This window comes from Botryllus schlosseri, chromosome 2, assembly GCF_051294905.1.
Source record: "Botryllus schlosseri isolate E-star chromosome 2, Bs_hap1, whole genome shotgun sequence".
Taxonomy (NCBI): domain Eukaryota; kingdom Metazoa; phylum Chordata; class Ascidiacea; order Stolidobranchia; family Styelidae; genus Botryllus; species Botryllus schlosseri.
The window spans coordinates 16288566-16314180 of record NC_137237.1 but is presented as its reverse complement, the minus strand read 5'-3'; the positions used below and the strand labels follow the sequence as shown (position 1 = coordinate 16314180).

Here is a 25615-nt window from a genome sequence, read left to right as displayed (position 1 = left end):
GCAATTCGAATTATTGAAATGCAAAGATGGAAGCCCATGGAAGGTTCGGCATTGTATGAACACCAACTTTCATTTAAGTTTTGCTGAAAGGAACGTGAACACGAATCTGTGACGTCGTAACACTGATACAAAATAACATTTTCACAAGCCTTATACATGCATATAATACTTTAGAGACGAAGTAGTTTTCTGAAACTCAATGACATCCCACTGTCGTTGCGACACGCAATCACTTCAGGCTAACAATATAGAGCTTCGTTACCTCTACGTGCTAAATTATTCATTGCCGGGATAGCAGTCCTTGATTGGAGACCATTCATGCCATTTGTAAGATCACTCATTGTTCGTCTGAGATCATCGTCTAATCATAACATAAACGAAACCCCCCAGAAAACTCCAAACCGACCGACAGATTGCTTCCTGTTGCTTAAGCAGGACCATATAACTATAGCCCCTTAACCCTGATCCCCTAACTATTAAGTGGAGTATTGAGAATCAAATATAATGTTTTCTCAAATTATTGTTGGGAGTGGGAGCAGCCATTTCACTCCGGAAATCTGGGGTTTTTGAGCTGCTGCTAAAATATTTACAGGAAAAGTACCATTCCAAGCCATCAATCGTTGTGATATTTATTTAAGTGGCGCGTCATTGTTTATTAAACTTGTGCAAGATTTCTGTCACGCATTCCCTCAAATGCTTTTTCTCAATCGGTCACGGCAGAGAAAGAATTTTATATAGTTGTCAGCCAATATTTTGAAGGTACTATGTGTCTTAGGAACCAAGATATTCCATCAGGCAGATTTATTGACCTGAAAATTTTTCTTCGATATTCACGCGATGTGGTGTCATTAGATTTATTGATTTCAACAGGATTATTCATTCCCTCTCAAAAATGTAGAAGTATTGTAACGGCCTGGTCGTCGGATTGTCGGATTACGACGTTTCACGTGCAAACCGCAACTAGGGATGTTGTGAACGTGAGGTTCACTTTCGCGTTCTGTGTGTGAACCTCTGGAATTTGGAGGATCGCGTTCGCAAGCGAACCTTGGTAGGTCCTGCACTGTGAAACTTTTTCTTGCAATACAATTTTTCACGTCATTTTAACGTCTTTGGTAGGAATTCTTCGCATTTCAACTTAGGACCACTCTCTGCACGGCGCTTGCAGCTTGAAAAACAATTCAGCACTAAACGAGCATGTGCCTTGCCCATTTCAAAAAATATTTGCTCGAAAGTTTGCTCGGAATATTCAGCTCTTCGTCTGTGAATCTTTAGTGATTCTTTGCTGTGAGTTTTGCCCGCAATCACACAATCGTAAGAACAAACACACTATAGGTAGGAAGTTGGTGAATTGTGCTTAGACAACGAACCAGTTATTACATCAACTAAATTAATATAAAGAATGCATCGATGTCTAATGTAAAAAATATATCAGGTGTACAGGATCTACATCGATTTTTGATGTCCTTATTGGATCATAAATAAAAAACCGTCCGATTAGGGTGTTGCCTACTGTATACCTTGTTCTTAAGATGATATTCGGTGTAAGCATAAGGAACCGGTGTTTTACCATAAAGAACACATCTGTCTGGTGTAGCCGAATCCTCGACGAAATTGTTGGAAAAGCGATTTTGTGGAATTGTTGTAGCTTTTGATTGTTCCTGTTGATATCATTACGTGACGTTTAGAAAGTCAGCATGTACTTCAGCATCGTGGCATAACATGGCCTGGTTTTTGCTCTGTGTCGAGTCCGAATTTCATACTTGAGAATTCTCTCATGAACAGTCATAACCTTCCACGCCATCAAACTATTCGTTGGGATAACTAGCATTCTGGTTGCATTTTGTGATATGACGATAAAGGGGGGGGGGAGGAGTTTAAAACAAGTTTTAAACATATGCCTTCTTGAATTTTTTTTTCAAACGTCCAATTATGCCATAATTGTGTAAATACGTCCTAAAACCATGTAAACCATTGAGCCTACGGACGATTTGCATCTAAAATATTCGACGTATAAGATGTGGGGTGGCTGGAACCCACGAAATCGTTGTCGGTTCAACAGTTTTTGCACGAAGATATAGATCATTGGTACGGAATGGGTGTTTTGATGGTGATGCCCGCCGACCGTACAAATGCTGGTTAAAGATATTTTTGGTCTGTTTATGACAGTGATCGGAAGCCTTTTTCGTCAAAGGAGCCATATTTACCCTATGTTTTCAATTGTCAATGTGAATCCACTGTGACGGCACTATTCATGACGTCTTGGCTAAAAAACAAAACGAAACATTAAAAAACATCTTTTGAACAAGGGCCTTGTTTTTAACATGTTTGTTTTATATTTATTTATGTTTAAAATGCAACCCTAGTTATACCTTCGCGACATGTCTAAGATGACTAAGCAGAGCTCATACTGAACGTGAAAATAATGTATTGAAATATTTCCGAAATTTATCTTATGTGTAGCATAGGCGACGACTTTTATTTTTGCATGGGGTGGCGACAGGCACGTAGCCAGGGGGTGTCGAAACCCCCTCTTTTTGAAACGCAAATCCCCGTCCCTTTGAAATGACCTTTCCGACGCTAATATTCAGTTGCAATTCAACAAGTCGTATTATCAGTGTTACGCGGGGCCGCGACCAATTATCGATATTCATTTGTGCACGCATATCGCACGATGTAACGCGACGCGATCTCCAGCTGAGATGATTGCGAAATTAGGTCATTGACTGCCGCGCGCTCGGCATTCGTCGCCGGACTGAGCAATCCAACAGCGCGACAACGATAATGATTGCAAACGCGCGCGGCCACTCAGTAATTATCCTTCACCGCCAACACAATGGGTTTTACTTAGTATTGAGCAGGGATATCTAAAACTTTAGATATCCATGACCCTGAGTATTAAGTAGCTCGCATCGCGACAATTGGTTGCTGATATCGATTTTGACTGCATTTCTCAGGGATATCCCTGTGCATTGCTGCATTTCGCGAATCACGTTCGCAAAGAATAATGGGATTAATATTATGGGCACTGGCATAAATTGCAACTAGCAGGCACACACAATAAAACACTGTTCAACTTTGCGCTCTGTGAATATCTATCACAAAAATGGTTCACAAAATATTTTAAACGCGGCTTGCGGCCCTCAGCGAGTTAATTTGTAGAAGGTACGCGTATATTTGGTCGTCAAATCGCTATAGGAGATGGTGTTTCTCAGAGCGCGCGATAAAATCTACGTTTCTAACGATGAGGTCGAATTTGTACATCTAATAAGGATCGTTAGTTTGCTGAAATCAGCATCAGCACGCTGTGCGAAATACGTAGTAGTGATCAATTTTATCGGACTGTACAATCGGCCGGCAAGGTTGCGCTGGTAACGAAATTGCAGGCATGCCGCAAACCCGCAATAATTACAATTACAGGGTGCGCTATTCATACCTTAATACCCAGATTCGGCAATGGCATACGAGCAAAATTTGTTTGGGAGCGGGCATAAGTTTTAATCAAAAAGATACATAAACACAAACAATATTACACTCAGAGATTGTTACTGTTTGGCGAAAATACTACTGCGGACGGTAGCAGGCCTGCATGCGGACGCGCTTAATCAGACCACTAACGATAGTGCACATGAGATATCGATGACCCATTTCGCATACAAATGATTCTCGATAATTTGCAGTACGCAGCATCGATAATACGAATTACTGAATTGGCATTTCAATGAGACGGGATTTCTAGTTATTTATGAGAAACTCCCTGGCTATACGTACCTAGGGTTTTAATACCGACAACGCGCTGGTTAACATCAGTCCGGGGCCTACGGCCTACGTAGGCCCCGATCAGCCAGTCGAATTTGATCGTAAAATGGTGCGCTTTTAATTATCTACGTGTTATTGCAACAAGAGCAATATGGACGCATGCCGCGACCTTATCAATAGAAATACAAATCCCAAAGGTTTGAAATTCGATCCGCAATATGGATGCGCTCGATAGAGTCCGTCCAGCAATGAAGTTTTTCGAAACATCAAATGTTCCCGTTCAAACTAATCGAATAAATTCAGAATTTGCGCCACCGAGAATCTCGTGTTGCATCAATATTTGACAACGTAATTCAACGCCGTGCACTGCACAATGCGCAGTATTAATAAAAAATCAAACGCTGACAAGGGACATCAAGGGAATACGAGTGTATAAAGCAGACAAGAATTAGTAGCCTACAGATGATAGTATACGAGAAAGCGCGCATCCAATCAGTAATTCCTCAACTTGCGCACAGCACAATGGGGTTCCGAGTCTAACATCGCGACAATTGTTTTCTCATTATAACGACGTTTGAGCTGCATTGTTGCATTTCCCGATAAAATTTGGCAAAGCCTTGTAAGAGTAATGAATATGCGCACTTTGCGCAGTAATGACTTTCAATTCGCAGGCAAACACAAACACACTGTCCTATTTCGCGCTCCAAGCCTCCAATTAAAGAGACTATCACGGAACTACCCCAAGAATTATTTTGTAAACGAGTATGGGCGCAAATACAATTTAAATAAGAGAAGGAGAACGTGAATTCGCTCGTCTGGTCGAGAGAGAAGATGGTGTTTCTCAGCGCAGCGTGTCGAAATCGACGTCGTAAACGAGGTTGCTTCGACTGTCCGATTACTAATCACGGATTAGAATTTATTGGGATATTTTAAGCACTAGTTCGCGCGCGTATCGGTTAATGGTAAATAGCTGGCATTTACGCGCTATCACGGACTCGCTAATTGACAGCGCTGATGATTAGAAATCGCAGACAGCGGGCGTTTAATCTAATTGTATGGGGTGGCCGCCACCCCATAAATGTGTAATGGGGTGGCCGCGCCACCCCGCCACCCCGAAACTCGGCGCCTATGGTGTAGACTACCTGGTACGTGACGTACAAGCAAGGCCGAAAATGCACTTCGTCAGCGCCCCCCACCAAAACATTGGTCTCGGGTCTTCCTTGAGGCGATAAACCAAACTTATGGGGGCCTCGCCCCAAGACCCCTTCGGGATATACGTTTGCGACCTTACTTGTAAGCGATATTTCTTGTATTCAGTAATTAGCTACTTTATCTGGACTAATCGCGCCAAGCGCGAAAATTTTCTATAATTCATGATTGAATCGGTCCATAATATTGGAAATCGCATATGGATTGCTAGAAATCTTTTGACCTTTCTCAGTACACGTAGTCAGATTACCGGCAGAGCTGGTGAGGTGTTATTGTGGAAAACTTAAGGCCCGTAATAATAATTAAACTAAACTGCGTATGTCTTCGTGCGGCACGGCACGGTAATGGTCGACGCCGAAATGCTTGGTTCTACAAAATCATCGACACTAAATCGCGCATAGCGAGTAAAAAAAGAATAAAGTTGCACAAATTTTCAAATAAATACTACATTTATATGTTCGTTCATGAAATAAATTCGGGCCCCCTTCGAGCTCGCCCACCCCCAATTTGGAGGTTCGGAGTACGACAGTTACGGTCATGCGTTCAAGTACCTGCGAACGAGCCTATATCTTGCAAACAATTAAGGATATATATCCTATATCACAGAAATTACCATCGAGCAGAATATAATATAGGTAACTCAATGCCATTTATGTAATAGGGGGTCCCACGTTAATTTTAAAGGCATTAAGTTATTATTGTCCTTAAATCCTCATCTTTATAATACCATTTTTAGCATACGTTTCCAGATAATATATATCCGAATACCGTATTTCCAACAGAATGCATTAATTTCGATGACAGGTAGTATTGTCTTGCGATTCCATCGGTCTTTTCCAAAAAGTCACGTACGGTACAATCATTGACTCGTGCTCAACTCTGATTGGATGCTGTTGAACCGCAACGGTTTAAGTTTCGCTGTAATTATTGATTTCGACTAACATGTAAATTGTTAGGTGCAAACGCAGGTTACGGTGGTAACGAAATTATCCATCAGCAGACGACACTCACTCTGCTTTCTGAACATAAAAGGTAAAGTGATTATGCTCCATAGAGCCCTTCGTGCAGTCACTACGTGGGTTTTCCGATTGACTGGGTGTTTTGAAGCGCAGAACCTGCGTGCAGTAATGTTCATTGTTCGATGTTCATTCATTTCATATAACTATGCACTACGTCTTTTATACATATCTTCATAATTTCATATATCTTATTAGCCCTGTGTATACAGCTCCCTAGTTTAGGGAAGATATATTGCTGTATTCGGCGCTCTATATATTATGATATTATCGCTAATACACTATGCTCTTCACCACGACGAAATTGGGATATGAGACACTGCTACTTGTGCGATAATATATACATCAACTACGCTGCGTCGTGCCACTGTATTAAGATTGCGAAAAGGGCACTATAGTTTACATTTCCAACGCAACAAAATAGGGTGCTCCGATGCCACCAAGTGTGTCTCATGTAAAGTAGAACAAATTGCAGAACCCATAACCTACTTTGAATATGTAATTATCTCCATTTCAGGTCGCACATCTCCTGTACAGTCGTGGTGCGAAAATATTATTGTGATATGCGTCGCTCGTTTTTAAATATAATAGAAATGATAGCCGGGTGGTGGAAATATATTGGGGAATATAGAGTCACGAGCAAAAAGTTTGGAAGCAGACATCCGATGTATTTAAATAGAATCGGTTCGAGAATGTTCTTCTGAATTCACTTGACGAAACAACTTCCATGACAATAAATAATGCATTATACATTCCTCTTGTTGAGCTTGCATTTGAAAAAATGTGATGACGACTTTGATTTCGATTGGTTTCAACACGATGATCTAGCAAACATTAAAAAAAAAACTTTCAACTATTTAGCGGCACAAACTGCATATTTTCTCCCCGTGGTCTATGTATTGTAAGTTGTTGTGCTTTTTACACGGTGCTAGAATTGATATGCGATCGCCACGGCGTGTCGATCGACCTGTTTTATTTCTATGAATTGAAAGTCATACACGGGTCTACTTACTAACTCTACAACACGATGCTGCACTCACGTTCAACGACATATTACGGAAATGTGCTATGTGTAAGCGCGGAGGCCAGCAAAAGTGAAGAGTGCATTACGCCTAATACTATATATTTATTGACACGATAAATTATGCGCTTCCCAACGTCAGAGGTGAGTTGATTCAGATCGAACTGTTGAAAATATCAAGGGAACCGATACCGCTCACTGTCTGCAATAACTCACAGGGATTTATGCCGATGTTGCGATATGGTTTACCGACATAGGAGCATGCGACACACTTATAAACGACACTTTGTCATGCTTCACTTTGACATGTGGCTTCACAACCCCAAAACGTACCCGAAATCAATCCGTATATATCCTAACCCCAAACCTAACCCTAACGAATCCTCAATCTCCATACCCAGCTCTCTTCCCCATTTTTACCAACATGCTCAAGTGTCGCATGTTGAAGTGAGGCATGCTATTATGTCGCATGCATGCTATTATGTCCACGGGCCGTGGCGATATATGTCATTTACACCGCTACGCAATGCCTTATTGTATAATACTACCGTTTACTGCCCGTCTAGACAGTAGCGTGAGGTGGTATTTCCGTTCATATGTACAGTATATACACACTAAATGTAGTTTATGAGTATACGGAATTACCACCAAGCACTGTTTCTTGCACATACTTATAAACTCTAATTAATTGCACATTTCCATAAATTCAAATAGGAGATTGCCAGACACACAGTTTGTTAAACATTTCGCCAGACTGAGACAGTCGGCGCTACGTTGGCGCGGTAGAGACAATACGAAAAACAAGCGATGGGTCGACGAAAGGTGAAGTGACCTATACAGATTACACGCCACTACAAAAGATAATTTATATTTGAAGTACCGCTCAAGTGTGCGTCACTAAAGCGACACTAATAATTAATTTGACATGTTTAAAATAACGGACGCCTGCATTCTTCATGTGACATAACTATGTGATTCGGTTGGTGCGGTGCATCGGTGATGATCGCGGCTTTAAAGTTTATTTCCTCTTTTCGGTCGCCGATGAACTCATAACTGATATCATTTGGTGAACTTTAATACTCAATTCTCAAATTATTCCACGGTAACATAAAGTATAGACATGAACTTTTTGTTTGAATGTGGAAGGTAACGTTCATAGATACATGCCCAATACATGGCTATGTTTGTAATTTGAAGTTGTAATTGGCAATGTCACTTGCATAGAAGTTCATTTCTCGCCGATGATCAGAAAGACTATGGGGACTTGAAAACTACCGTGTCCCTCCCATTAAATCAAGACATCGTGCATTCCAAGATTTGAAAGCGTGTTTTGCTATTATAAAAATTTCGTATCGAACTCGACGGATCTGATTTGTCCGACGTAGACCCCCAAATAACTCGAAGGTACCGTATTGACCCTATAGAAAACAAAGATCATATTGGACTGATAAATGAGCAAATATCAGCGGGCAATATTCCACGATGACAAAATTTGAAAAGTGGTGGTTCCGAGCCCCTGAAACCCTCCTTGGATACACCACTGTCGTGATCTCACATATACTTGTCGCTGCTAGATTTATTTATAAAAAGGTTTCATAAAAATCTATGAATAGGATGCGAATCAAGTGCACAATTGAAAATTTAGGCCATTAAAGTTAAAAAAAAAAGTTGTTTTTTTAACAACGCTGTCCTACTGTAAAGCGTGTAGCCTCACAGAGTGGGCACACCAGAGGTAGTCAAAGTAGTCAAGAAAGCTACTTAACTAGCAGTAGAAGTAGCGACGCAAAAATATACCCAAGTACGAGTAGAAGTAGTCCTTTTAGAAGCAGACTAAAACTAATTGAAGTAGAAGTAGAATTGACTGACTTTGAATCTACTCAAGCAATTAAGTAGTTGTGAAAACGATCGTGATTCGTTCACGTAGATAGATTGTCAAAAGCTGCAAGCTGCGTTCGTAAAATCGTATTAGTGTACTCCTCGGAAATTCTGGGCTTTACCCAACTTTTATGAAAATTAAATTTTGATACTCCGTGAAAACAGCCCCGAAATTCCTCAGGCTATTTTTCCGATTGGCGGATTAAACTAGTTCTACTTGACAAACTGAAAATAGCGAAAAGTAAGTAAGTAGATCACAAAATATTACGAAGTAGAAGTAGAAATGGCGGCAAATTAGATCTACTTGAGTAAGTACCCAATTAGTGGAAAACTACTTGAGTACTTTACAAAAGTAGAAGTACTTCGTTACTGACCACCTCTGGCACACACACTAGTGATCATCAACCTTTTCTTGGTGGATTACTCAAAACACGGACACCCCTGACCACATAATACACCGATTCCATAGTAAGCCTAGTCCAGGGGTGTTCGGCCTTTTTCCAATTCATGGCCGCATTTCGATTACACATTTAGCATGCGTTCGCATTCTAGCGGTTGTTGTTGTTGTTTTGAGAGATTCATGGTGTTTGTCGACTTCTATGGTCATTTACACCAGGACTACTTCTTCCTTTTTATTCCGTAGCTGCCGACTTGTAGCACGGCTCACTTTTGGGTTTTTATAAGACACCGCTTACACGGATGATATGTCGAGGAGCCTAGATAAACCTCCAACACTTAGGTAGGAATTCTGGAGTCGACCTCGGTCGGACTCGAACACGCAAACCATTGGTGTTGCAGCTGCGGATTATACCACTACGCTATCTCGCCACATCATTCTAGCGGTAAATCGTCAAGGCCCCTCTGGACTTCAAATACTCATGTGAAACTGGCTACTATGAACTTTGCACCGCTGAGAGCCCTTATGATGTTCTGTGCCACCACTGATTTCTTCAGATATACCTTGCGTATAGAAGTTTCTATTTGTAGAAGCAGAACATCACCGTATAGCCATACTATATATGCACAAAAATCGCGCGTATAAATGTCAGGGAAGGACTATTGGGATTCGGTTTGTAGTCGCGCGTACCGCCAATAATTTTCCTATCTCTTGATTGAATTTCGTCGATAATGTTGGTAGTTTCACATATTACTGTCAAAATTTTATTCATTCTCAGCCCACGTGATCATATTAACCGGTGCAGCTAATGGAGGAGTGTTTCGAAAAAATTTGGGCACAAGTTAAATGATGATCCATCTTCTGGTTTTTATTTATCACTTTTTCGCATGTTGTTATTTCTTGACCTCCCATCCGGACTGTCGGTATAATCAATGTATATTGGAATCAACCAAACGTACCAGCAACACCTTCATGCGTTAGACTAACACGATTCCAACTTGGCATTTTTAAGGGGCGCGTCATTTTCCGCTGGGGAACGCATTTGTGCAGTGGGGCTCCGATTGCCAGGACGCTATTATATTAAAAACGGAAAATCCAAGTCACCCTGAATCGCGCTAAGCGTGAAGAAAATTTTTAGGTTGAATGAAAATCTCTCAAAGATTTGGGAGCCAATTTCCTAAATTCAAATTGCGTATTGACGACCGCCAACATACGCTAATTTAATTATGTGTAGACGACAGAATAATTATAGTCTTACGGTTACTGGTTCGCCACCGCGGGCCTAACCGAAATGAGGATGTGCAAGGCTAGAAAATCCGAAATAACAATCGGGGTTTGAGGTTACCGGACCACCATATAACACGGTGTTTCTCAAACTCGACCCCCGAGACACCCTGGCTACGCTCCTATACAATAATGTATACTCTACGCTATTTATAAGCTTGTCACAGGAAGTACCAATTCAAAATCTCTGAGCGATCGCGGCAAGAATCGTTGTAGACAGATATCGCGAGCTGAACACATGTTAACTCGACCCTGTTTTACTACAAGAGGAACCAATAATTCCATTGCCAACGGTTAAATGATGAGGAGAAACATTTGCTTATGACACCACAAAATGAATGTGATTTACAAACTGCGTATACAGTTTATATGAGCATTGTGTGATATTTAGGGTTACCATACGTCCTCCTTTACAAGTATTTGGCCTCCTTTTTCAGGTTTTTGGCAATTCATCCTCCTGCAGAGCTTTGACAGCTGGGACAATGGACAGATTCGACTGCAAATGGTCATACATGACTCCAAGTAGCAAATACGGACGTTTGAGCGGGTGATGCGGGAGTCAATCGGAAGTGACGACCTTTTTTTAGTCAGCGCCACTATACATCTAATTAAAAAGTGTGTAAATCGGGAGTCGAACTTTTTTAGTCAAATCCACAAATTTTTCAGCGAAAATAGCAAAATCCGCTGTTTTCAGTCTTGATCAACGAACTATTCTGATTTGGTAAAAGTGCCCTCCATTCCCGATTCCAATATATGGTAACCCTGGTGATATTGCACATCCGGTCAACCTGTTCTGAAGCATAAACTTACATGTTTATTGTGATAGCAAGTCATCCGTCGTTTGTAATGCGGATCTGGTGCACCCTAGTACACCCCATCCGAGTGGTACACGCATTAAAAATTTTGGTACACCCCAGGGTGTACAATGCACCCGATTGAATAGCACAACGAATCCATCGCGCTAATTATGTAAGAAACAAAACAGATTATATAAACAGCATTACAGAACAGCAAATCTGCCATATGCAGAGAAAAACAATCGTTTATTACATAAAGATGATATGAAAATGGTTAATTGATTGTACACCACACACAATTATCTACGCGAGCATCGGATATGTTCCTTAAGAGTTGAATATTATATATGTGATATTTGAAGAGCTTCTTGGAGGTACAGAACTTCAATATACAATTAAATAGTATATTCATATTGAAATGAACCCGAATATTTTCGGCTGACACTCGTCAGGGGTAATCGTCAGCAACTAGTAGAGAATTGGAAAGAACATTGTATATCAACAATCGTATCACGATTGTTGATATACAATGTTCTTTCCAATTCTCTACTAGTTGCTGACGATTACCCCTGACGAGTGTCAGCCGAAAATATTCGGGTTCATTTCAATATGAATATACTATTTAATTGTATATATGTGATATAATATTATATTATATGGGTGAAGGGATAGTCAAAATGTTTTGGACCAAAGGTCGGCAACCATTCGTGTGCAGCGAGCCAAAATATGTCATTTTCAAAAGTGATACCAACTGGGGTGCCAAGCATTTTAGTTTTGCCTTATTTGTCGTTTTAAGCAAGAAATTCCATCAGTCGCTTATCTGAAGCTGGCAACGGCATCGGTTACACCTTATTATATACCTATATATACATCATTGGTTACGCCGCAGTGGCTCTCAAACTATGGGTCGCCAAAGGTATAAATTCTGGTCGCTACCGCACCAGAGCTATCATTTAATATACGTAATTTGCTTAATTATCGCAAAAATAAATCGATTAGCGCTGAGATGGACCTTCTGGGTTTGCTTTTGTAGTTTTAAAATCCACTATGTTCTCACTTCTCTACCATAGTCAATAAGTGACACGCGCAGCAACGTTCTTATGACGGTGTGGCCTAATTGTGAAAAATGTGCACATTCCCTTCATAAATCGGTTTGATGACACACTAGGTTTGTCTGCAAAGCTATAAAACTCGCGATAAAGACTGTCGCTGTTCAAAAGACATTGGAATCGCTTACACGTATCAGATGAAACAAGATTAAATTCTTCTTTTGTGAGAAATTCTTCAAAATTTGCGTTTCGTCGCCGGGCTTTTTATTGTTCTCATTTGCACAGTGCGACTCAGGCATAGGACTATTCAGCGCCGTCATTTCGACGCCTTAACATATCAATATCAAACGTTTTTGCCAACATGCGATGGTTATTTAATTCCAAGGCTTTATCGCTGCCAAAATTTTTAAGAGCGCACACTTCACGGTGTTGCATGTTTCCCGAAACGTAATGTCTTGGTGTCCTCTATAGCTTACCGGTATCTAATAGTCATGGTCCCACAAGCTGCCCAGAGCGCACCCCTAGACTAAAGCATCCCATCGGCCACATACGTTATTAGGCCGTTCTCTCATAATTGCTGATACGTTTGTAGTCACTGCTGTATATTAAGCATATTTTGTATTTTGTCGATGTATTGTTTGGTGGTTATGCACAATAAAATCATATTCGGTTCCAATAAATCGCGTGAAGCTCGAAAAAAAATTTCAGGATAAATAGAACCTGCCCAAAAAGACTCTACTTTTATTGATTTATACCAAATAATGGTTGGTCACCTACGAGCTTCTTCCATTCGAAATCTTCTGTGCCAGGGATTGTCGACCCCTGTGTTAGATCGAGGCATCTAATCAGAGGTCAATGATTAATCCGTCTTGATTTACTCTTCATTCGTGGTCATTAGCAGCCCATAACAAATTCATGCCCTGATACCCGGATAAAGAAGTGGCGAGATACCGCAATGATTCGTTCCACAGCTGCAACACTAATATATCGGTCTGACCGAGGTTAATGTCTCTCTCGCAAAATGCAGCTAACGAATGAGCCGAATATAGCAGGGAGAGAGTGAGTGAGTCGAAGGCCGCTCGAAGGCGTTCAACCCAGTTTCAATTTCATAGAGTCAATTCATTGAATTCAAACTTTTGTTGAACGTCAACGAAGCAGAAAAATATGAACATTTTGCAAGAAGATGGAAGATGAAAATTAATTTTGTCAGTTTAGTATATTAAGGTGTTTCGATAATATGGTACGTTAGCTATATAAGCAACATATATAATGTAGAATTGTGTATAGACACCAACACAATTCAGGTAAACTTTTATTATAGTATCACGTTATAAAATTTTCTCGATATCCGTAATATGCGTTCACCCAATAATTTCGCAGGTGTATAAACTATATCAACAGCAAACAAAAAAGGAACGGGGTATAATTTTGAATCAACAGCGTGATTCTGAGAAAATGTAAATGCAGATTTATTGAAGATATATGGCTATTCAGCAATATGGTTACACTCCACAGCGTCCGATATAATAAATTCAACATGACCAAGATGTTGACATTGCTTATTGCCTCTGTGGTTAGGATATGTCGATTGCTAACAAGCAAACCATGAACCCAACGATTTAAGGATATTTTCTCACGTTTCTTGGTCTTATTATACACCGGTAACCATATTTCCCACCGCACTACTTCCTTGCGATAGATACTGTGTCTCAACGTATCTTGTATTAAGTGTGCATGAGATATTGAACTTAGATTGCTGGGATGAAGCCTGTTGTATATGTTATATGCGGTGTGTAGAATCATGTGTTACTCTTAGAGCTTGAACGTACTGTTATCATGGTCATGAAATAAATAGTGGTATTAGGCCAAACCCGGATAGGAGTACCTACCGTACGTTAGAATAACTTAAAGCATGAGATTCAAACTACATTCCCTCATCATAAACCATGTCAAATTGTCAGCATGACAGTAACGAGGCCATTGGCTGCTGTAATCCCATTTGTAAGTTTTTTAAAGATGGTATACATCTCATGCAGAAAGGATTTGGCGTCGTCGCAAATCACGAAATCGCCTCATTAAGTTAGCCATTCGTGACTCAAATATTCGTCTGCATGACCTTCAATATAATCTCAAACCTCTTCTTGTCATAGTCTAGCAAAAGAAATTGGATTTCTACTAACTCGTCTCAATGAAGATATTTACATGATCGTCTCCAAATCATTATTGTCATCCGAATTATTGTAATGCATTGTAAAAAAAACACCCACGGGGTTATGAGATCCATATCGGTGGGACAGAAGATACATCCAGATGTTGCATTTCCTGCGTTTTGGCTGTGAGTCATTGGAAATTGAATACAGTGGTCGCCATGCCCCCGAATATGCGCTGCTAAGATTGTTTAGGTGCGTCTGAAATTCTCTTGCCACTTAATTCCTCGTATTCGTGTTTCACGAACCAGTCGTAATTTGCTTTCGAGGGTGACATTGGAGCAATGAAAAGCGAATATTGTGATGTAGAGTAAAGAATGCACCCGTAACAGAAAATGCTTACAGATATTGAGTAAATTTCCTATTCGTGGTCACTGATTTCAGTGTGGAAAATACATTTTGCGAATTATATCCCAATTTATCTTAACTGGGCTATTTCAAGCTCGACATGTAGTTACTTTCCCTTAAAAGATGAAGGTAATCAACAGGGATGGCGTGAACCTCTGAAAGGTTCAGGTTCGTGTGAACGCGAACCTTTTTGAAAGGTTCTGTGTGAATGCGAACGTGAACCTCGTGACGTCATATTACTAATTCCAACCCTACATTTATGTGAAGTGATAGCCTATATTAATGTACACTGTACACTGTACAGTAGGCTACATGTTTCAGTTACTCGACCAGTCTTTTTTGTAAACTACTTCTGCTTCAACAGATTGTTGATACAGATATAATATTACCCTTCAGATACTTAATATTACTTCAACGCAGTTCTATAATTATAACTGCTAAGAATTCAAAATAACTCATAGACAATTTCAATTGGTGGAATGTGGTGCATATCTCTTGCTTGATCCTTTTCTCCGAGCGCGAAATGAGATCAGTCAAGTAATGAAACGATTTTCCATCAAACATCCATTGAATAAATATTGAACCCATGAAGGAGTCAAACAGATAATTAAATGTAGCTGACTGCATGATCAACATTTGCGACCGTTACGTCCCTTCGTTCTTTATCACCTTGCCACTAAAGGATAACCTCCCAGATGGTGATATCGCTTACTTGAGGTACCATTGACGTAGACTCATTTCCAGCTAATCAGCAACGTCATTTCTGTCATTGAATACCGATTTATTTCCAAACCCTACCATAGGCTCGTCTAAAAATGGAAAACGCGAAAAAAGCAGGACTTTTTCCGTATGCATGTATGGAACCAGAAGTTTGTTCATGGCGAAGTAGCCTACGGAAACTTGTCACCATGAATACTACTATTTAGAAAATTCTCCTAAATTTCGAATGGTAATAATTGAAATTCTATTGTTTGTAATGGAGCATATTTTGGTGTACAACGTTTTTGACGAACCCTACAATACAACTAAGCGAGGTCGTATCGAGCGGTTATTCCAATACAAGCATGAACCAAGAAGGTATTAAGTAACCACATAAACTATAATTAATACTTTGTACATGACTTTAAGTGATGACTTTTAACGTTGGTGTTGTTGGTGTTGTATCTAGGGTGGTAGTTCTTCTAGAAAACGTTTCATTAGTAGCATGGATATACAGGCATAGCGTCAGAAGCATGCCTGCATCATTTGGCCCATGGGCCGCAGTTTCCTATTCCAACTAGTTGTTATTCATCCCCTTAAAGATCATGCACGTTATGTTCGACCTACTCGGCTATATATCGATCGACGAGAAATAATGTTAGCTAAACTGACTCTGGAAATATCAAAACCCCCTTAATTTGATAATCGAACAGGTCGCTAGAGCATGCAACTTGCATTACTATTTCGATGTTTCTATATTCTGATATTCGCATATGCAAGCTTCTCTAAAGTATTTAGGTGGAGCTTCCGTCCCGAACCTGTCCAGCTAATCCATCGTACTTGATATGCGTCGCTGAGCTCGTGTTTTATTGTGGAAGACAGTCAAACAATTCCTATCCAATCAAGTATTACGTAAGACATAAGATATAAACTCGATTTCGAAGATGTCAAAAGACTATCTCAATGAAGTGTGATATAAACTAGGCATGCAAAAAAGGGCCGAGGAGAGAGAAATCAGCGGGAGATACACGAAGAATATATATGCACTTAATGGAATGATCTGTTTGGCATTTGACCGCTAATTCAGTGACGAAGCGTACTTGCAGATGATCCAAAGTTGGTAAGTTGTGTTTAAATTTCAATGATTTATACTCTAGTGGGGAGACCACAAAACTATATTGCTTGCATTAATTAAAGGAGGTATGTTGAAAATCAGGAAAATCGTCCGGGCACATTGCACATTATGCGTTTTGTGCATTTGCGTATGTAGCATATTGGTATTATCAAAACATATGCAATGTGCATGTACATTGTACAACGGGATGTTAGGTAGGCTTTAACAGCAGGCATGAATCGAAGCGTCGAGATTTTGCGCTTTGCGTAATTTCACACCGAGCTGCTAGAGATAATAATGTCCTCGTCGACGAGCTGTCATAAACATGCGATACAATTACGATACAATACGATTATTTCTCAGATAGTAGAAAATGATATTGACTCGCGCAAAATGATTGTTGGACCTCGGGGATTGTTGCAACATGAACTACATAATGTCTCATCAGCATCGCGTGGTGATTGGCACTCACACGAGTTCATTTTCGTTGGTTATGTCGTTTTATTATAATAAACACAAATAACTTTCAAATTCCTTTGCAGAATGAAAATTGGCGATGAACTCATCTGCTGCCTGGTCTTTACTTTTCCTATTGCTATTCAAGTATTCTTGTGATGAACTTGATGCGCATCAGTCCAAGAGATCAGGTTTGTTGGTCTTTCGTAAGCATAAGCAAGACTACAAGAGTATTGTATCGTCTTAATGCGATTTTACCATGCACTTGCACATGGTGAAATGTTGCTCAAATATATGTTTGATCGCATAATAAATTAACCGCTGAACATTTTAATCTTTCTCATTTTATCATCAAGTTATGAGGGTTCTCAAACTAATTGGAAACCGGTGTAAAGCAAATTACTGCTTGGTGGATAGAGGGCTTGGAAGCTGTATGACTCATAAAACAAGGAGGCTACGAAAAAGTGAGTGTTTATATGTCGCTACTTTATTACTTCATTACTCTACCCGTTCTAATTTTATTTCCGATTTCCGATTCAGCACGTCATAGAACAGTGGTTCTCAAACTGGGGCGCGAAACTGCGGTCGAATAAAACTATTTTCGCGCACCGCGCGATATAACTCCGATTCATAGTTATTGCTCTGTGTAGGCTATAGTCCGAATTTTAGATTTGAGAATTCTCTCATCAACAGTCATGACGCTCCACGCCATCAAACTATCTGTTGAGACTGCTACAACTGCAAAAGAAGATCTGCTTTCCCTTCAGGCTTTTGCAAGGCCCTATTCTCCCGCAGTTCAAGCGACGATAACACTGCCAAATTATAATTTTCATGCAAGGGCTCGATCTATAAAGGACGGTTATTCGTATTCGTAAAAGAGATGCTACATATGTAAGGGTACATTATAAAATACACGTCAATAACACATGTACTCATACAGCTGCTAGCAAGTCGATAATCAGATACTCATCACATGACTTACCTAACCACCTCAAACTATGAGATGATTGGCATTAGTAATTATCCTATAATTAGGGGTATAGCAGGCTTAATGATGAAGATTTTGAAATCGAAGATTATTCAGAACGCAGAATAGTCCATCAACACAAGTTAAATGATTTTATATAGGCTTCGGGACTTGGAATAGGAATATTCGGAATTTTAGCATCCTTGCGAATTGAGACAATATTATTCGGCAAGAGAGAGAATATATATCACTTATCATGAGAAACGGCGTTTTCATCATAGGGCTACTTTCGGTAGCTTTATGTAGTGCCGTGATACTGGCATTGGCAGGATACTGTTACCATGGGTTGCTGGGGAAGCTAGGAATCCTGATTTACAGCTCAAGTGAATGCCGAATGTCTATTGGTAGCTCAAGAAGGATCCTATAGTGTGGCATTCTCCAAAATGGCAACGTTTTAGGTGCAGTAGCAATTACACACTCAGTTATTCTTCGTGAATAATACAGAAACGTTGAATTGTTGCAATATCACAAGCACGATTGGATCATATTTGTCAGTTTGAGATATTGTGTTTCTTAGTGGCCAGACAATAAAGATGCACAATGCACATGTAACCCTGATACCCATGTGCTACTTTCAGTTTCATATGTTTATGTCGTACAGAAGACATTAAAAAAGCTAACATATCAAAATAATTTCACGGAAAACCTTGGCATATTCAGCGATGGGCAAGGAGAAAGTGTCCTACAATATCTGAAGATGTTTGAGGTAATATAATACCAGAGTGGATTGGAGCTTACAATGTTAGCAGACTATTGCCGGCAGTATTAAACGAGACAACCCACAGAATTATGAGTCATTAGAGAAAATGTGAACCCTGAAACTCGCACTTTATATGCCTGCAGAAGCAATATCAGTTTAAATCAACCAAATAAAGCAGTGCAATTGTTATTTGAAACCTATTGTTTTACTTTCGGCTGCTTGGGGTTTTTGAAACGTTTTATACAATAAACACAAAATATTAAAAGTAGTACTATTAGGTGGGAGTGACTAACCCAAAAACTTGACGTGATAGAGAAAAACATAAGTCATTTTTGAATTCAGCGCCCAAAAGTTAGTCAACGTCAATTGTCGGATCAAAGTCAACAAAAGTTGTGTTGACCAGTGTAATAATTCCAATGCCCTTTCTGTACGCATGACTGATCTTGCCAATCGGAGATTCCAAACTCATTGGGTCTCCAGAGTCGGGCGGTTACAATACCATGCTGACTCTGTGGGCCAATAAAAACAGGTTCACAGCCTATGGGTTGAAAATCCTTGGCATACCTGATTGTTGTTTGAAGACACGCATCGATGTGAAGGAACTCGGGCGTTTTATTTTGTAGGTTATATGTGTGGATAAACAAAAAAAAACTGTTTAAAACGTGGCCCTTGTTTTAAGCATGATTTTTTTTACTATTGACGTCAGAAATTGTCAATTGTGATTTGGTTAAAACTGTTTTATGTAGGGTTACCATACGTCCTCTTTTAAGAGCATTTGTCCTCTTTTTTGACTTTTTTGAAAGTGTCCTCGGAAGACGCCTAAATGTCCTCATTTTTGAAAATTTTAGTGAAATGTATGTGAAAATTGGACTGAGATATGGGAAATCAGCGCTCAAGTAACGATCTGGTGGGTTTTTTAGACTTGATCCAGAAGAATGACTTTTATTCCAGTATCGTAAGCCTGAAAATTTTGAAAAAGTGAGCTCTTTTCAGATTCCCAAAATATGGTAACCCTAATGTTTTGGTTCTTTGGCAATTGAAAGTATGATAGGCCAATATAAGGGGCCTTCAACGATAAAGGTTCCCGACCACTGTCCTAAATGCATTAAAGAATATCTGACTATATTTCTGTAACATCTTATACTTAAATTTGTGTAGTATACTTGACACTACCACACAAATACTAATATTTTAAAATATTATATCCCGTAACAATACTTTATCATTTAACAGTTTGCCGTTTATGCTCATCATATTTCTGCGGCACAGGAAGACACAGGAATTCCATGCTTACCGGTTCATGGTGACATCAAGGAAGACAGCTGCCTCGCCTGCGAGATTAACATAGGAGTCCGGAAATACAAATATCATCAAGCATTGTAAAGAGTCCTGCCACAGACTTCATTATGACTGTGTGAAATCTACAAGCGCGGCAAAAGACAATGCCTAATTACTCTCGCTAGGCAATGTATATGTTGCTGTATTTTTTTTTACCGGCTTGTCAATTTATTTCCGCTTTGTGGTACCCTACATTAGTGGCGAAAGTCTTTATTCGCGAATTATATCACCATCATTTTAACGAGACTATTTCAATGAAACTGACTAATTAGGTAACCCAACTTATTAGTCAGTGAAGGTCCTAATGCTCACGTTCGCGTTCACGAAAAACCTGTTATAAAATTCCATGTCCTTACGAGCACGAACCGTGTAGGGGTTAACGTCATCCCCACTATATGTTTACTTGTACTAGAAGAATGTGGCGCCTTGAAGCTCAAATAAGCAGATACCACCATGAGGTAAGTGAGTGTATAGAAAGACATTTGATCAAGTAGGTCAGAGAAATAGGGTATACTTATAAAATATGAAATATCTATGTTGCAGTCTCTTCCCATTTCACAAAGTCGGCTACTCCTGTTTCTTCAGTGCGGCTCGCGATCATCGCGGCTTTGGATCATTCAACACACTTTCCGATATGAAGTATTTTCTTTCATTCATGCAAATAAAATGTTTTAGCCGATAGGTCTATTGCAAAATTAGGTTGGAGTGTATGCGGGCATATGTGCATACGTATTGGGAAACGCCTTTTGCAGATATGGTATTGTACACGTGAGGAAATTCGAGCTCAAATGTTAATCCCCCATTTGAGGGATTAGCTCTACGCTTCATGATTTTCTACTTCTACTTTCTACTACGATAGCACACGAAACAGCGCTGTTATTTTTCCTTTTCTCAGCCCATGTGACCAGATTCACCCGTATAGTTGATGGAGGGAGTATTTTCGAAAATTTAGGGCAAGTTATAAGTGATGATGCATATTCGGGTGGGCTGATTGCTATTCGTCACTTTGTGGCATGGTGTAATTTCTTGACCTCCCATCAGGATTGTCGGTATAGCGGTAAAATATTAGAATCTCCCATACGTTATCAGAAACAAATTTCTTTCGTGAGGAGCACACGATTCCATGTTGGTATTTCTACATGGGGTACATAATTTTATTCCACTGTTCGCATCTGTACTCTAGGGCAATGGTTCTCAACCTTTTTCACCTCGCGGACCGGTAAATTTTTTTAATATTTGGCGGACCGATGGACTTTCAAAAATTGAAATCAACGAAAAATGTAAAATACACAATCGTTTTCGCAAGCATACGGTGCTAGAGGGTGACATTTTGAGGGATTTAATCGTACTTAATTATGTTCATGTTGGCATCCATATGATTTTGCGGTAGCGATTCTGCTGAATCGAGGTAGAATGCTTTGCCCAGACAAATGTGCAACCGTCGAGAGTAGTTTACAGTCTTTCGGGCCGAAAGTCGTGGATTTAACCAACCGCAGTTACTCGAATAAAATTCTTCTCTTCGACAATAGCTTAGTGTTTCGGAGTCGAACCAAGCACCTTGTCGTGCTACCTTGCTCATTGCCGACTACGGCTATCCCTAGGTTACTATGGCTACCAGGAATACAATGCACCGCACGAAAACACCTGACAACAGCTACACCTGGCCATCCACAAAATCCCTTCGTCGCCCTCCCTCCCAGAAAATGAACTATAGGGTGATGAGCCAAACTTCTGGCGAGGGGGTCGCCCCCGAGATCCCACAGTTAAATGGGTATTTTCATCATAATTTGTGAGCACACTCATTCTACTCAGTGTAGGCAGAGAGTTTATGTCCCCAAATCGAACCGAGCGCGAACATTTTCTATAATTCGAGAGTGCATCGGTCAATAATATTGGTAACAGCATATCTACTGCTTTGAATTTTTTATCCTCTCAGAATCATCAGATTCTCCGGTAGAGCTGAGTGAGGTGTCGTCTTGAAAAAGGCCGGGCATGTAATCGATATTCAAGCATATTCAGTAGAGATGGTGTGAACGTGAGGTTCACGTTCGCGTTCTGTGTGTGAACCTCGGAAATTTAGAGGTTCGCGTTCACAACAGAACCTTGGTAGGTTCTGCACTGTGAACCTTTTGGTAAATTGTAATTTTCACTCCATTATAAGATCTTTGGCTCAGATTTATTGCATTTCAACTGCGGGCCACTCCATGCATGGTGCTGGCAGCATAGAAAATCAACACTAAACGAGCATGCACCATTCACCTCGACAACCTTAAAAGTTTTACTTGCTATGCTGCAAAAATTTTCTCGGAACATCCAGCTTTCCGTTTGTGAATATTTAGTGACTCTCTGCTGTGAGCTTGACCCGCAATCGATATACGTAGTCAGCGAATGATGCTTATTCAACCAATCAATGACATTGATATCGTCTTCTGATGTAAAAAATCGAACGGTCGTACTGGGTCAATCTTGACTTCATATCTTTACTGTATCATTAAAACCAAATTCGTGCGATTAAGGTGCTTGCTACTGCTGCATAACTTGTTGTTTGTGGTATCGGTAGCGAGTATAGAAACCAGTTGTACACTCTGCTCAATATCAATGAATCAATACTCAGAACACATTGTCCGGTCTGGCTAGGACCGTTAAGGCGTAAGCTTATATTCCTTGGTAAGTCCTCGTCGAAATTGTTGGCAAAGCGACGGAAGGTACTGATTTTATGCAATTATTATATCCTTCGATTACCGCAATTGATACATTTAGCGACGTTTAAAACGCCGATATGTACTTCATCATTGTGGCATTATGTGGGCCGAATCTTCGCTAGGTATCGTGTACATTGATATAGGGCAAAGGCTATCACTTTATTGAAAGAAAGGGTTGGAATTAGCAAAGTAACGTCACGTGACGTCACGAGGTTCACGTTCGTGTTCACGCAGAACCTTTCAAAAAGGTTCGCGTTCACACGAACCTGAACCTTTCAGAGGTTCACACCATCCCTAATATTCAGGCGAGCCTGTAAGAATTATTATTTCGTTGCATGTTATTATTTCGTGACCTCCTGTCTGCTATAGCGATTAGATATTGAAATCGCCCAAACGTTCTAACCACACGCACACGATATCAAATTGCTATTCCTTCATACGCAAATAATTTTTCCCCGTGGTATGGCATTTGTCCTGTGGGGTACAGATTGCCAGGACAGCGAGATTCAGCGCCAGCCATTTAGGCGCCGATGTTCAACTAGACCACAGGTCGGGAACCTTTTTTGTCCGAAGAGCCATATTGGCGTTATTTTTTCCATTTTAACTCCGAAAGAGCCATACATGTCAATCAGCTGTTACGTCACAATTGAAAATTCCTGGCATTATGGTAACACTAATTCGAACTCACTACGTGGGGTTTGTCGTGTGCGCCACATTTTCCCATGAAAACTAGAACTAATCATGCTGGTTGCCTTATTTGAGCATGCGAAACTTGAGTTGCGGGACAGTAGGTTCGTCGTGATGGTCCTTTTAAATACGAGAACCCATGATCATATGCGTAGGTGGAGCCAAACATGGTCACTAGCATTATCCAGGCCTACCGACTCTAATCTGTGATACATCAGTGACGTGGGATCAGGGTAGGCAAGTGAGGCAGTGCCTCACTTGTCGTCAGGATGAGTGAACGAAAATTGTAAAAGCTTCAATTACTATTGTTATTGTCTATTGATGTTCATGAATGACTTGGTTTTGAGTATTTTACTCCAAAATTCACACAATTTGCATATTTATTATTCGAAAATATAGCGCGAAACGAGAGGTAAGGCACAGACGGGCCAAGCCTCACCATTGATAACGTAAATTGTAAATATTGTAAACTGTAAATATCTTGGAATTTATTATAACTGATATTAATCCACAGATTCCGAAAATCTAAATAATGATCGACTTCTCAATTCTCAAAGTATTAGGCGGTAACATATAACGTTGCGCTACACGCCTACGTTTTATTGCCGGTACTACAGAGCTACTTGCCAATCAAGAACGTGGATAGATATGACGTCGCTTGTAAATCGAGTTTGTAATTGTGAATGTCACGTCCACAGCAGCTCATTTCGCGCTGTAGATCAGGAATACAGTGTGTATTTGAAACCAAGCTGTCATATTGCCGTCGCCATGCCTGCTATTCTCTTTGATCAACCAACTTATCGCGCTATCCAAATTTCGAGTCGGGTACATCGAGTTGGCGAGTGATATTGGTCGCCGTCGCGACAGTAACTTAAATTTGAGGATTTTGAAAAAAGGGGGTCCAAGCCCCTAAACCTGAAGACGGCATTGCCTTACCTCCCAAAGACATGTTTATAATGCCACGAGAATAATTATTCCGGCCGCGAAGAAAATTTACTAACAAGTTGATGCAATATTGATCAATTCAGTACAAAAATAAATATTTGGCAAATAACTTATCTTATACCCAAAAGAGCCATATATGGCTCGCGAGCCATAGGTTCCCGACCACTGAATTAGACGTATATCGAAGTTTTCGCTCGACAAAGGGCAGTCGTTTCAGGCCAAGGTTTTCTCGCAGCCAAATTTTGGCACACTTTTGGGAGTTCCATGTTAGCCTAAACTTCATTGTGTTGGTTGTGTTATGAACCCAGTAATGAATACATTTTGTGACACTAAATCGCGCAAAGCGCGGAAACAATTTGAAAAAGGTAGATAACGTTTCAAAAATTACTCTATAATATATGTTCATTCACGAAATAATTTGGGGACCCACTTCGAGCTCGACCCCGCTCCAATTGAGGGGTTTTGGGTGCGGCAGTCACTGTCCTGCACAAAATGAATTAATCGAAAACGAACGATCGCGCAAACCTCGCGGTTTAGTGAGTCAGCTTGTACTGGTCGCTTGTACGTCGTCTTGGCAAATGTGTCGACCTTAGTAATGAGCTGATGAAATTTTGAGGTGGGCCACGGAACATTTTCAAATTGGAAATGGAGTCACGACCATAAAAAATTGGAAACTACCGGATGTGCGGTGTCAAATCGAACATGTCTTCAGACCTAATGTTATCTCACGAAGTTCTCAATCAGTTAAAAATTTGATGTTTTATTTATTTTATCAATGGACATGACTTCAACATGTTTGTTTGTGCTATTCACAGTATTTGTCGACTACTGTGGTCATTTACACCAGGCCGATATTCTTCACTTTTATTCCGTAGCTGCCGACTTGAAGCACGGCAAACTTCTTGGCATTTATAAGACACCGCCAACGCGGATGAGATTGCGGGGAGGAGACTAGATAAGCCTCCAACACTTGGGTAGGAATTCTGGA

At 40.2% G+C, this 25615-nt stretch overlaps 2 long non-coding RNA genes across 2 annotated transcripts in view; both read left to right on the top strand.

The window, feature by feature from the left end:
• Positions 1-25615, top strand: part of LOC145433854 (uncharacterized) — a 155889-nt gene that overhangs the window by 10679 nt on the left and 119595 nt on the right. Inside the window, exon 2 of the long non-coding RNA XR_013913212.1 lies at positions 22570-23057. This is a non-coding gene — a long non-coding RNA (uncharacterized LOC145433854). The remainder of the gene's footprint in view (positions 1-22569; positions 23058-25615) is intronic.
• On the top strand, positions 16576-20972 carry LOC145433852 (uncharacterized). The gene is made up of 4 exons (XR_013913210.1): positions 16576-16778; positions 17315-17419; positions 17585-17692; positions 20189-20972. It is a non-coding gene; the product is annotated as an uncharacterized LOC145433852 (long non-coding RNA).